Source organism: Chiloscyllium plagiosum, unplaced genomic scaffold (genome assembly GCF_037043375.1).
Source record: "Chiloscyllium plagiosum isolate Xiang-an unplaced genomic scaffold, Cpla_swu_hap1 HiC_scaffold_1, whole genome shotgun sequence".
Taxonomy (NCBI): domain Eukaryota; kingdom Metazoa; phylum Chordata; class Chondrichthyes; order Orectolobiformes; family Hemiscylliidae; genus Chiloscyllium; species Chiloscyllium plagiosum.
The window spans coordinates 169,066,224-169,078,035 of NW_028270139.1; the positions used below are offsets into that span (position 1 = coordinate 169,066,224).

The following is an 11,812-nucleotide window of genomic DNA, read 5'->3' on the forward strand; positions in this document are numbered from 1 at the left end:
TTGAACGTGGCCCAATCAGCTGAACATTTTACAGTGGGGAGGAGGGAGGGAGCTCGAGGTTAGGAGTTATGTAGAAATGACTAGCATATAGTGGGAATAGCCTGAGGGGATATGGACCGACTTGCACGGGGTAGATAGAATGTAGAAATGAAGAACTCTCAGCACAGTGATATCTGGATGACTCCAGTGCCTCAAGGAAACAAGGAAATCAACAAGATAAAACAGGTGAATGTGTGGCTAGAGAGGGAGACATTGAAGGAAAAAAGTATTTCAGACCATGAAGACATTGAGATTACTTCAGGGAACAGGCAATTTGGTCCCTCAAGCCTGCTTAATCATTCTATAAGGCCATGGCTGATCACAACTTGCCATTAACTCCACTTTCCCATCTCATTCCCATTATCTTTAACTCCCACGTTAGTCAAAAATCTAACTCAGCCTTGAATATACTCAATGACGCCCCCGCCCCGTTTTCTGGAGGTCAGAATTCCAAAGACTAACATTTTGGAATTTCTCTCAGTAAGGAGATTTTCAGAGGTTTGCGAATCTCAGAACTCCTTACCACAGAGAGCTGTGGGGGGCACAGTCCTTGTGTAGATTTAAAGCTCGGATAGATTCTTGATCAGTCAGGGAAGAAGAGTCACTGGGGAAAGATAGGGAAGTGGACATGAAGAATATGGGATCAGCCATGATCCTACAGAATTGTGCAGCAGTCTGGAGGGGCTGAACAGTCTACTCCTGTCCCTAATTATGGTCATACACGACGGGGAGTGCTTTGGATGGGAACTGACAGATGGTGTATCTTTCATGTAACCGCTGACCTTGCCCTGCTCCAAACTCACAGGCAGCTGTCAGTTCCCATCATTCACTTCAAAACGTTTTTAAAACATTAGGTGCAAAAATAAATGGCTGAAAGTGCCATTTGTGGCTGGATTGCATGTTCTAGTTAGTGACCTCAGAAAACCTGAACGAAATGCAGATAATCTCGAGGCTTATTTCGTGCTTTTAAACTTTTATTTACATTGTGTTTCTGAGAACGTATCACTCCGTTAATGATTTATTTGTAAAAAAAAATTAAAATATTGTTGCTCATCACATTTATAAGAAGTATAGTTAGTAAGTTTGAGGATGACACTAAAATTCGAGGTGTAGTGGACAGTGAAGAAGGTTACCTCAGATTACAACTGGATCTTGATCAGATGGGCCATTGGGCTGAGAAGTGGCAGATGGAGTTTAATTTAAATAAATGTGAGGTGCTGCATTTTGGGAAAGCAAATCTTAGCAGGACTTATACACTTAATGGTAAGGTCCTAGGAGTGTTGCTAAACAAAGAGACCTTGAAGTGCAGGTTCATAGCTCCTTGAAAGTGGCGTCTCAGGTAGATAGAAAAGTGAAGAAGGCGTTTGGTATGATTTATTTTATTGGTCAGAGTATTGAGTACAGGAGTTGGGAGGTCATGTTGCGGCTGTACAGGACATTGGTTAGGCCACTGTTGGAATATTGTGTGCAATTCTGGTCTCCTTCCTATCGGAAAGATGTTGTGAAGCTTGAAAGGGTTCAGAAAAGATTTACAAGGATGTTGCCAGGGTTAAAGATTTGAGCTACAAGGAGAGGCTGAACAGGCTGGGGCTGTTTTCCCTGGAGCGCTGGAGGCTGAGGGGTGACCTTATAGAGGTTTATAATATCATGAGGGACATGGTTAGGATAAATAGACAGTCTTTTCCCTGGGGTGGGGAGAGTCCAGAATTAGGGGACATAGGTTTAAGGTGAGAGGGGAAGGATACAAAAGAGACCGAAGGGGCAACTTTTTCACGCAGAGGGTGGTACGTGTATGGAATGAGCTGCCAGAGGATGTGGTGGAGGCTGGTACAATTGTAACATTTAAGAGGCATTTGGATGGGTATATGAATAGGAAGGGTTTGGAGGGATATGGGCCGGGTGCTGGCAGGTGGGACTAGATTGGGTTGGGATATCTGGTCGGCATGGATGGGTTGCTCCGAAGGGTCTATTTCCCTGTGTACATCTCTTTGACTCTATTTCATTGATACATCTGTCAGTACATTCACTTTACAGTGAAAGGCTCTTCCATAAAAATCCATTAGCGTGTCTCTGGCTGGTTTCACATTATTATTAATAATTTAGTAACAGCATTGCAATTTGTATGATTTATTTATTTTTGTGGAAGTTTAAACAATGGCTTTCATATGGTTGACCAATGTTCAAGATAGCAGAGATTTGTGACGTGGGTGTGCAAACAGCAGTGTGCGTGTGTGCACGCACGCACACAAGTTTTGTTCATCTTTCATGGGCATTAACATCCTGCATTTATTGACCATCCCTAACTGGCCTTCGAAGTGAGTGACGTACTAGGCCATTTCAAAGGCAGATAAGTGTCAATCGCATTGTTGTGGGTATGGAGTCACGTGTAAGCCAGACTAAGTAAGGAGCAGATTTCCTTCCTTAAAGGGCATTAGTCTTTGGTCTTTACAAAAATCACTAATGAGGTCACTATTACTGATGTAGCTTTCAATTCCATGTTTTATTTACTGAATTCACACATTCACAGGTTAGCCGGAGCCTCTGGGTTACTAGGACCAGTGACATTACCACAATACTATTACCTCCCTGTGTGTGTGTATACGTGTGTGTGTCTACGTGTGTGTGTGTCTACATATGTGTGTGTGTATACGTGTGTGTGTATGTATACATGTGTGTGTGTATACGTGCATGTGTGAGAAAGAGAGAGACAGAGAGCACAAGAGAGAGCAAGAGTCTCTGAGTCTCTGGGTGTGTGAGAGAGAGAGACAGGGAGAGCACAAGAGAGGGTGACAGAGTCTCTGAGTGTGTGTGTGTGTGTGTGTGAGAGAGAGAGAGAGAGAGAGGGCACAAGAGAGGGCCTCTGAGTGTGTGAGAGAGTGTGGGTGTGAGAGTGTGGGTGTGTATGCCTCTAAGACTGCCTGTGTCTCTGTAGAAAGCTCTTCATACTATTCAGATCTTCCCTCTATCATAGGCTCATTCAAATCCACACTCTGAGGACTATCACATGATAGCAATGCTTAGCATATACCGGTTTAACCAGTCCCCTTACACATCACTCCCAGACGATTAGCAAATCAAATTTACTGCGTTTTGCATCTGTCACAAACTGGTCATGTGACAGTGTCTTATATCGAGGGAGGTCAGCTGGTTGTCTGTTGTCATCAGGAGTTGGACAGTGACAGGTGACACATGGCTTTGGGACTGACACAGCTCCGCTAACTGCACCAGAGAGGCAGGCTGCTCCAGAACCTTCTGGAAAAGCCTGTCCAGATTCATGAGGATGTTGATGAGGGATAGCTTCTCCAGCCTCGGTGACCCCTGCAGAGCGGAGATCATGGCTGTTCCCAGGGAGAGCTGGAAACTGCGAGGCATCGGGGTGGAATCGAAAAGCCGCAAACTGAAATCCTTTAAGTGGGGAAAATGCCAGTTTATGGGAAGCAAAAAGCTCTCAACTGGCTGCTGGTCATCATCTTCACCATCACTGTCCTCGTTTATCAGGGCGGAGCTACAGTTCTGTGGAGGAGATGCAGTAGAGCCTGGAAGACACGGAGACTGGGACAGAGTTCCAGGATTCGGCTGACAGAAGTTTCTAGATGGTAATGGAAGTTCTGAAGGGAAAGAAAGTGGAGACGACAGCCCAGGCAGGAGAAAATCGGGATCATCTCACTCAAAGTCCTCTTGGCGTCGCCAGTGCAGTCCACAGTGAGGTGGGTTAGCTGTTTCCAGGAATTAAAGCACTGCAGGTCCCTTATCTCATCATCCAGGGAAACTCTGGCTTCGACAACCTCTCTGCAGATGGATGTCACGATGGAGAGGTCTTGCCCTGGACCTACTTCTAACTGTCTGAGACTGAGCGCTGTCTGTGAGGGGCCATCTCCTGGTGTCACTCTGAGGCCTAAGGCCTTCTCCAGACAGGGGAAGCCTTGGCTGTGCAGAAACTGCTGGCCTTTCCCAAAGAGGCGCCTGTGGATCAGAGTTAGTGCTTCCGCGAGGAAAGTGGGAGAGATGTACTCTAACCTGGGGAGAGCTAGCAGGAGAAAGGCCACAATAGTCACCTGCTGCTCAGTGGAGTCCGGACAGAGCTGAATGCCTTCAGTCAGGAGCTTGCCCAGCTGCAGGGGGTTAAACGCTGCCCGGCTCTGATCATACACCAAGTGCAGCAACGCCAAGGAGGTCACTGCTTTACACATTGAGACATCCAGCTCTCTCAGCTCCTTGCAAGTACATCCAATAGCTGACAGCACCTGGAGGTTACACTGGGTACCTGACAGAGTCAGCTTACGGAGGCGTGGCAGACACTCGATCAGATCCACCAGGAGAGATGATTGGATCCTGCTGCATCCATGTAAATCGAGAGAAGTTAGACCCTGAGGGATGGAGAAAACACCAGACTGTCTACAGATCAATCTCATATAGACATCTATATTCATACAGCATACACGAGACTTTCACCAATGATTGAATACCATAACACCCACTTCCTCATTCGAACCCTGACTCCATCTCCCACATTCCCACTCTCCTATTCCCACATTCCCAACCCCAACTTCATCCCCATGCTTCCACTGTTCCATCTCCCTCATTCCCAACCCCCATCCCAACACTGTCATTTTCACCATGGCCTAGTGATATTATCACAAGGTGATTAATCCAGACACCCAGGGCAGCTATGGGGACCCAAGTTCGAAGCCCACCACAGCAGATGATAGAATTTGAATTCAATAAATATCTGGAATTAAGAGACGAGTGACGACCATGAAACCATAGTCGATTGTGGGGGGTCAAACCCATCTGGTTCACTAATGTCTTTTAGGGAAGGAAATGTACCTGGTCTGGCCTTCGTGTGACTCCAGACCAATGTGATTGCTGAGTAAGGAATACTGGCCTAGCCAGCAACACCCACATCCCATAAACAGGAAGAAAAGCCCACTCCCAACCTCCATATTCCCACCTGATCCCAGTATCATGATTCCCACTCTCCCATTTCTCACACTCACTCCATTGCCATCATTCCCACACTCCCAAGCGGACTCCCTTACACAGATGGTCTGTTGGTTTTTATTGCAAGGGGATTGGAGTGTAGGAGTAAAGCATTCCTGCTTCAAAGGTACAACGTTGTGGTGAGACCACACACTTGGAGTACTGTGCTTCTCCAAATTTAACAAAGAATATTGGTAAAGGATAAAGGCTCACTACACTGGTCCCTGGAGGCGGTGGGGAGGCTAAGTAAACTACTAAATTCTCCAAAGTTTAGAAGAATGAGAGGCAATCTCATTGAAACAGCAGCATTTATTGCCTGTCCCTAGTTGCCCCTTGAGAAGGTGGGGGTGAGCTGCCTTCAAGAATCGCTGCAGTCCATGTTCTGTAGCTTGATCCACAATGTCCTTAGGGAAGGAATTCCAGGATTGTGACCCAGTGACAGTGAAGGAACAGCAATATATTACCAAGTCAAGATGGTGAGTGGTTTGGAGGGGAACTTGTGGGGGATGACGTTCTCCTCTATCTGCTGCCCTCATCCTTCTCAATGGAAGTGGGTGTGGGTTTGGAAAGTGTCTCTGGTGTGCCGTGCATCTTGCAGATAGTACACACTGCAGCTATTGAGCATTGGTGGTGGAGGGAGTGGATGTTTCTGAATGTGGTATCAATCAAGCGGGCTGCTTTGGCCTGGATGGTGCAAGCTCCCTGAGTGTTGTTGGAGCTGCACCCACCCAGGCAACTGGGGAATATTCCATCATACTCCTGACTTGTGCCTTGGAGATGATGGACAGGCTTTGGGGAGTCAGGGGGTGAGTAACTCGTTGCAGTATTCCTAACCTCTGACCTGCTCTTGTAGCTACTGTGTTTATGTTGCAGGTCAGTAGTAACCCACAGGATGTTAATTTGGAGGGGAAGTCAGTGATGCTAACACCTCTGAATGTCATGTGGCAATGATTAGATTTTCTCTGGTTGGGGATGGTAATTGTCTGACCGTCACGTGGCACAAATATTACTCACCATTTTGTCGGTGCAAGCCTGGATATTGTCCAAGTCTTGCTGCTTTTGGCCATGGAATGCTCTAGTAGGAGTGTCATCTTCGGTGAACATCTCCACTTCTGACCTTACGGTGGTGGGATGGTCATTGATGAAGCTGCAGCCTGAATACAACTGACCACCAGCATTTTCAGGTTCACGTCCTTTTTATTCAGAAATTGCTGGAGAAACTCAGCAGGCGTGGTGGCATCTGTTAACGCTTCAGGTCCAGTATCCTTTCTCCTCTGAAGAAGGATCTTGCACTCAAAATATTGACTCTGCTTTCACTCCACAGATGCTGTCAAACCTGCTGAGTTTCTGTTTTCAGATCTCCTGCAGCCTCAGTTCTTTGTGGCTTTTTTTTTAAAAGGGTCTGTTTTAATCCATCAGCTTCAATGTTGCTGGCAGGTCTGTTACGTGGGACTTCAGCTAAAACCACCTGGACGTACGTGTACATTACATCGACAGAATTCCCTCCCCAACCCTCTGTCACTTCATATCTGCACTTGGTTTTCCTTAACTCACCCATATTTATCTGAAAGTCGGTTCATGATGTTCTGACGTTTTGTTACTCAGAGCTTCCCCACCACTGAGGTTAAATCAAACTAGGAGAAGGAAATGGCACCTCACTCAAGTGTGAACCACAGGTGAGCAAGCACTGTGATTAGTTTCTGGACAAAGCCTGCAGTCACAGAGTCCTAGAGATGTACAGCAGGGAAACAGACCATTCGGTCCAACCTGTCCATGCCAACCAGAAACCCAATCTAGTCCCACCTGCCAGCACCCGGCCCATATCCCTCCAAACCCTTCCTATTCATATACACATCCAAATGCCTCTTAAATGTTGCAATTGTACCAGCCTCCACCACATCCTCTGGCAGCTCATTCCATGCGTGTACCACCCTCTGATCCGCATCCACGAACATCAACTAGCCACGAAACGACACGACCAGCTATCCCTAGTAGCCACACACGCAGACGACAAGCAACATGAATTTGACTGGGACAACACTACCATTATAGGGCAAGTGAAACAAAGAACAGCCAGGGAATTCCTAGAAGCATGGCACTCATCCACAAACTCCATCAACAAACACATCGACCTGGACCCAATATACTGGCCACTACAGCAGACAGCTGAAACTGACAACCGGAAGCGACAGGGACAGGCCACTATAAATGCCGGAGGAAACACCACAGAAGCGCTTCACAGGAGGCTCCCAAGCACTGAGGATGTCACCTTGACAGGGGACGAAACATTTGCAACAAAAACTTCCAGCTCGGCGAACAGAACCACAGCATAATTACCTCTCTAGGGCATCATAGGTTTGCTCTATTTCTAAAGCTCTTATCCATTTATCAAAATTACTTTGATACTTTCAACTCAATATAGGTTTGACCAGGGTCCCTCCTTAGATTCCTGGAACATTGTCTATGGGCTTCTGGTACAATCTCATATGCACTTAAGATGGCTTTTTTCACCTCCTCAAATTCCCCAGACACCTCCTCTGATAGTGATGCAAAGACCTCACTCGCCCTACCTACAAGTTTTGTTTGGATGAACAAACCCCATATGATCACTGGTCACTGCATTTGTTTAGCCACTTTTTCAAATGAGATGAAAAAGGCTTCCACATCCTTCTCACCAAATTTAGGCAATGCTTGGATATTCTTAAACAGCTTCTCATCAGGCTTTCATCCACCATGGGTTTGCTCATCCTCACTAGACCTGCCTACAGCCTTCATCTCCATCCTTTTAAGCTGACTGTTCTTCCTACGTCCTTACCTACCATCCCACCAACCTCCAGATACATCGTATCATCCTTCCTCATTTCCGCCACCTCCAAACAGACCCCACCACCAAGGATATATTTCCCTCCCCTTCCCGGAAAGACCACTCCCTCTGCGACTTCCTCGTCAGGCCCACACCTCCCACCAATCCAACCTCCACTCCCGGCACCTTCCCCTGCAACCGCAAGAAATGCAAAATTTGCGCCCACACCTCCCCTCTCACTTCCCTCCAAGGCCCCAAGGGATCTTCCATATCTGTCACAAATTCACCTGCACCTCCACACACATCATTTACTGCATCTGCTGCACCCGATGTGGCCTCCTCTACATTGGGGAGACAGGCTGCCTACTTGCGGGACGTTTCAGAGAACACCTCTGGGATACCCGCACCAACCAACCCAACCACCCTGTGGCTGGATACTATAACTCCCCCTCCCACTCCACCAAGGACATGCAGGCCCTTGGCCTCCTCCATCGCCAGACCATGGCAACACGACGCCTGGAGGAAGAGCACCTCATCTTCCGCCTAGGAACCCTCCAACCACACGGGATGAATGCAGATTTCTCCAGCTTCCTCATTTCCCCTCCCCCCACCTTATCTCAGTCCCAACCCTCAGATTCAGCACCACCTTCTTGACCTGCAATCTTCTTCCTGACCTCTCCGCCCCCACCCCCTCTCCGGCCTATCACCCTCACCTTAACTTCCTTCCACCTATCGCATTCCCAATGGCCCTCCCCCAAGTCCTTCCTCCCTACCTTTTATCTTAGGCTGCTTGGCACACCCTCCTCATTCCTGAAGAAGGGCTCATGCCCGAAACGTCGATTCTCCTGCTCCTTGGATGCTGCCTGACCTGCTGCGCTTTTCCAGCAACACATTTTTCAGCTTTGATTTCCAGCATCTGCAGTCCTCACTTTCTCCTAAAATAGGGCAGAGTCAATATGGTTTCATCAAGGGTGGTCATGCCTGACAAATCTGCGAGAAAATCTCTGAGGAAAAGTTGAAGTTATATATTGGAGGAAGGCTAATTTTGATGGTATTAGGCAAGAACTTTCAAAAGCTAATTGGGGGCAGTAGTTCGCAGGAAAAGGGACAGCTGGAAAATGGGAAGCCTTCAGAATAGAGATAACAAGTGCCCAGAGACAGTATATTCCTGTTAGAGTGAAAGGAAAGGCTAGTAGGTGTAGGGAATACTGGATGACTAAACAAGTTAGTGACGAAGGATGTTGTAGGTTACAGAGAGACACAGATACGTTGCAGAGCTGGGCTGGGAGGTGGCAAATGGAGTTTAATGCGGACAAGTGTGAGGTGATTCACTTTGGTCGGAGTAACCGGAATGCAAAGTACTGGGCTAATGGTAGGATTCTTGGTAGTGTAGATGAGCAGAGAGATCTCGATGTCCAGGTATACAGATCCCTGAAAGTTACCACCCAGGTTGACAGGGTTGTTCAGAAGGCATACAGTGTTTGAGCTTTTATTAACAGAGGGATCGAGTTCCAGAACCATGATGTTATGCTGCAGCTGTACAAAGTTCTGGTGCGGCCGCACTTGGAGTATTGTGTACAGTTCTGGTCACCGCATTATAAGAAGGATGTGGAAGCTTTGGAAAGGGTGCAGAGGAGATTTACTAGGATGTTGCCTGGTATGGAGGGAAGGTCTTACGAGGAAAGGCTGAGGGGCTTGAGGCTGTTTTCGTTAGAGAGTAGAAGGTTGAGAGGTGACTTAATAGAGACATATAAGATAATCAGAGGGTTAGATAGGGTGGACAGGGAGAGCCTTTTTCCAAGTATGGTGACGGCGAGCACGAGGGGACCCAATTTTAAATTGAGGGGTGATAGATATAGGACAGATGTCAGAGGTAGTTTCTTTACTCAAAGAGTAGTAAGGGTATGCAATGCTTTGCCTGCAATGGTAGTAGATTCGCCAACTTTAAGTACATTTAAGTCATCATTGGACAAGCATATAGATGTATATGGAATAGTGTAGGTTAGATGGGCTTCAGATTGGTATGACAGGTTGGTGCAACATCAAGGACCGAAGGGCCTGTACTGCGCTGTAACATTCTATGTTCTAATGTCCTATGTTCTAAGTTGAGGTTTTGGTTAAGAAAAAGAAGGAAGCATATGTCAGTTATAGAGAGATCGAGTGAACCCTTAGAAGAGTATAAAGAAGTAGGAGTATACTTAAGAAGGAAATCAGGAAGGCTAAAAGGGGACATAAGGTTAAGGGGAATCCAAAGGATTTTTATAAAAACATTAAGGACAAAAGGGTAACCATGGAGAGAATAGGAGCCCTTGAAGACCAGCAAGGCAGCCTATGTATGGAGCCACAGGAGTTGGGGGAGATACTAAATGAGTATTTTGCATCAGTGTTTATTGTGGAGAAGAACATAGAAGATATAGAATGTGGGAAAATGGATGGTGACATCATGAAAAACATCCATATTACAGAGGAGGAGGTGCAGGATGTCATGAAATGCATAAAAGTGGATAAATCCTCAGGACCTGACTCTGTGGGAAGCTAGGGAAGTGATTGCTGGACCCCTTGCTAACATATTTGTATCATCGATAGTCACAGGTGAGATGCCGAAAGTTTAGAGGTTGGCTCGCATGGTACCACTATTTAAAAAAGGTGATAAGGAAAAACCAGGGAACTATAGATCAGGGAGCCTGACGCTGGTGGCGGGCAAGTCGTTGGAGGAAATCCTGAGGGACAGGATTTACGTGTATTTGGAAAGGCAAGGACTGATTAGGGATAGTCAACATGCCCTTGTGCGTGGGAAATCATGTCTCGGTGAGTTTTGATAAGATTTGTGGTTCTGGATATACATTTCCTTGCTGAGCTGGAGGATTCATTTTTCAGATGTTTTGTCACCATAGTAGGTAACATCAGCAGCCTCTGGTGAAGCGCTGGTATTATGACCCACTTTCTATTTATGTGTTTAGGTTTCCTTGTGTTGGTGATGTCATTTCCTGTAGTGGTGTCATTTCCGGTGGTGATGTCATTTCTCATTCTTTTTCTCAGAGGATGGTAAATGGGGTCCAAGTGATTATGATAGAGTTCCAGTTGGAATGCCATGCTTTTAGGAATTCTTGTGCGTGTCTCTGTTTAGCTTGTCCTAGGATAGATGCATTGTCCTAGTCAAAGTGGTGTCCTTCCTCATCTGTGTGTAAGGATATTAGTGATATTCGGTCATGCCTTTTTGTGGCTAGTTGGTGTTCATGCATCCTGGTGGTTAGTTTTCTGCCTGTCTGTCCAAAATAGCGTTTGTTGTAGTTCTTGTAAGATATTTTGTAAATGGCGTTCATTTTTCTTGTCTGTATCGGGTCTTTCAAGTTGACTTGCTGCTGTTTTAGTGTGTTGGTGGGTTTGTGGGCTACCATGATGCCAAAGGGTCTGAGTAGTGTGGCAGTCATTTTTGAGATGTCTTTGATGTAGGGGAGAGTCGCTAGGGTTTCTGGACATGTATTGTCTGCTTGTTTGGGTTTGTTGCTGAGAAATCGGTGGACTGTGTTCATTGGGTATCCGTTCTTTTTAATTATGCTCTTCATAGTTCCTCTGTGCTGCAGTGTGTGGTGGTTCATTGGAATAATGTTCTAATGCATCTTCATTTCTGGATGTTGGGATGATTGCTTCTGTAGTTTAATATTTGGTCCGTATGTGTTGTTTTCCTGGAGACGCTGGTTTGAAGTTCCCCATTGGTTGTTCACTCTACTGTGACATCTAGGAACGGCAGCATGTTGTTGTTTTCCTCTTCTTTCGTGAATTTTATGCCATTAAGGGTATTATTGGTAGTCTTGAAGGTTTCTTCTAATTAGATTTGTTTAGTGATGACAAAGGTGTCATCCACGTAACGGACCCAAAGTTTGGGTTGGGTGTTTGGCAGAGCTGTTTGTTCGTGTCTCTGCATTACTGCCTCTGCTAAGAACCCTGATATCGGAGATCCAATGGATGTTCCGTTGGTTTGTCTGTAGG

At 46.3% G+C, this 11,812-nt stretch overlaps 1 pseudogene; it reads right to left on the minus strand.

Annotated features, from left to right (window-relative positions):
- Positions 1–2,520: 2,520 nt before the first annotated feature.
- LOC148152292 (uncharacterized) lies at positions 2,521–6,689 on the minus strand (annotated as a pseudogene).
- Between the last annotated feature and the right edge of the window lie 5,123 nt (positions 6,690–11,812).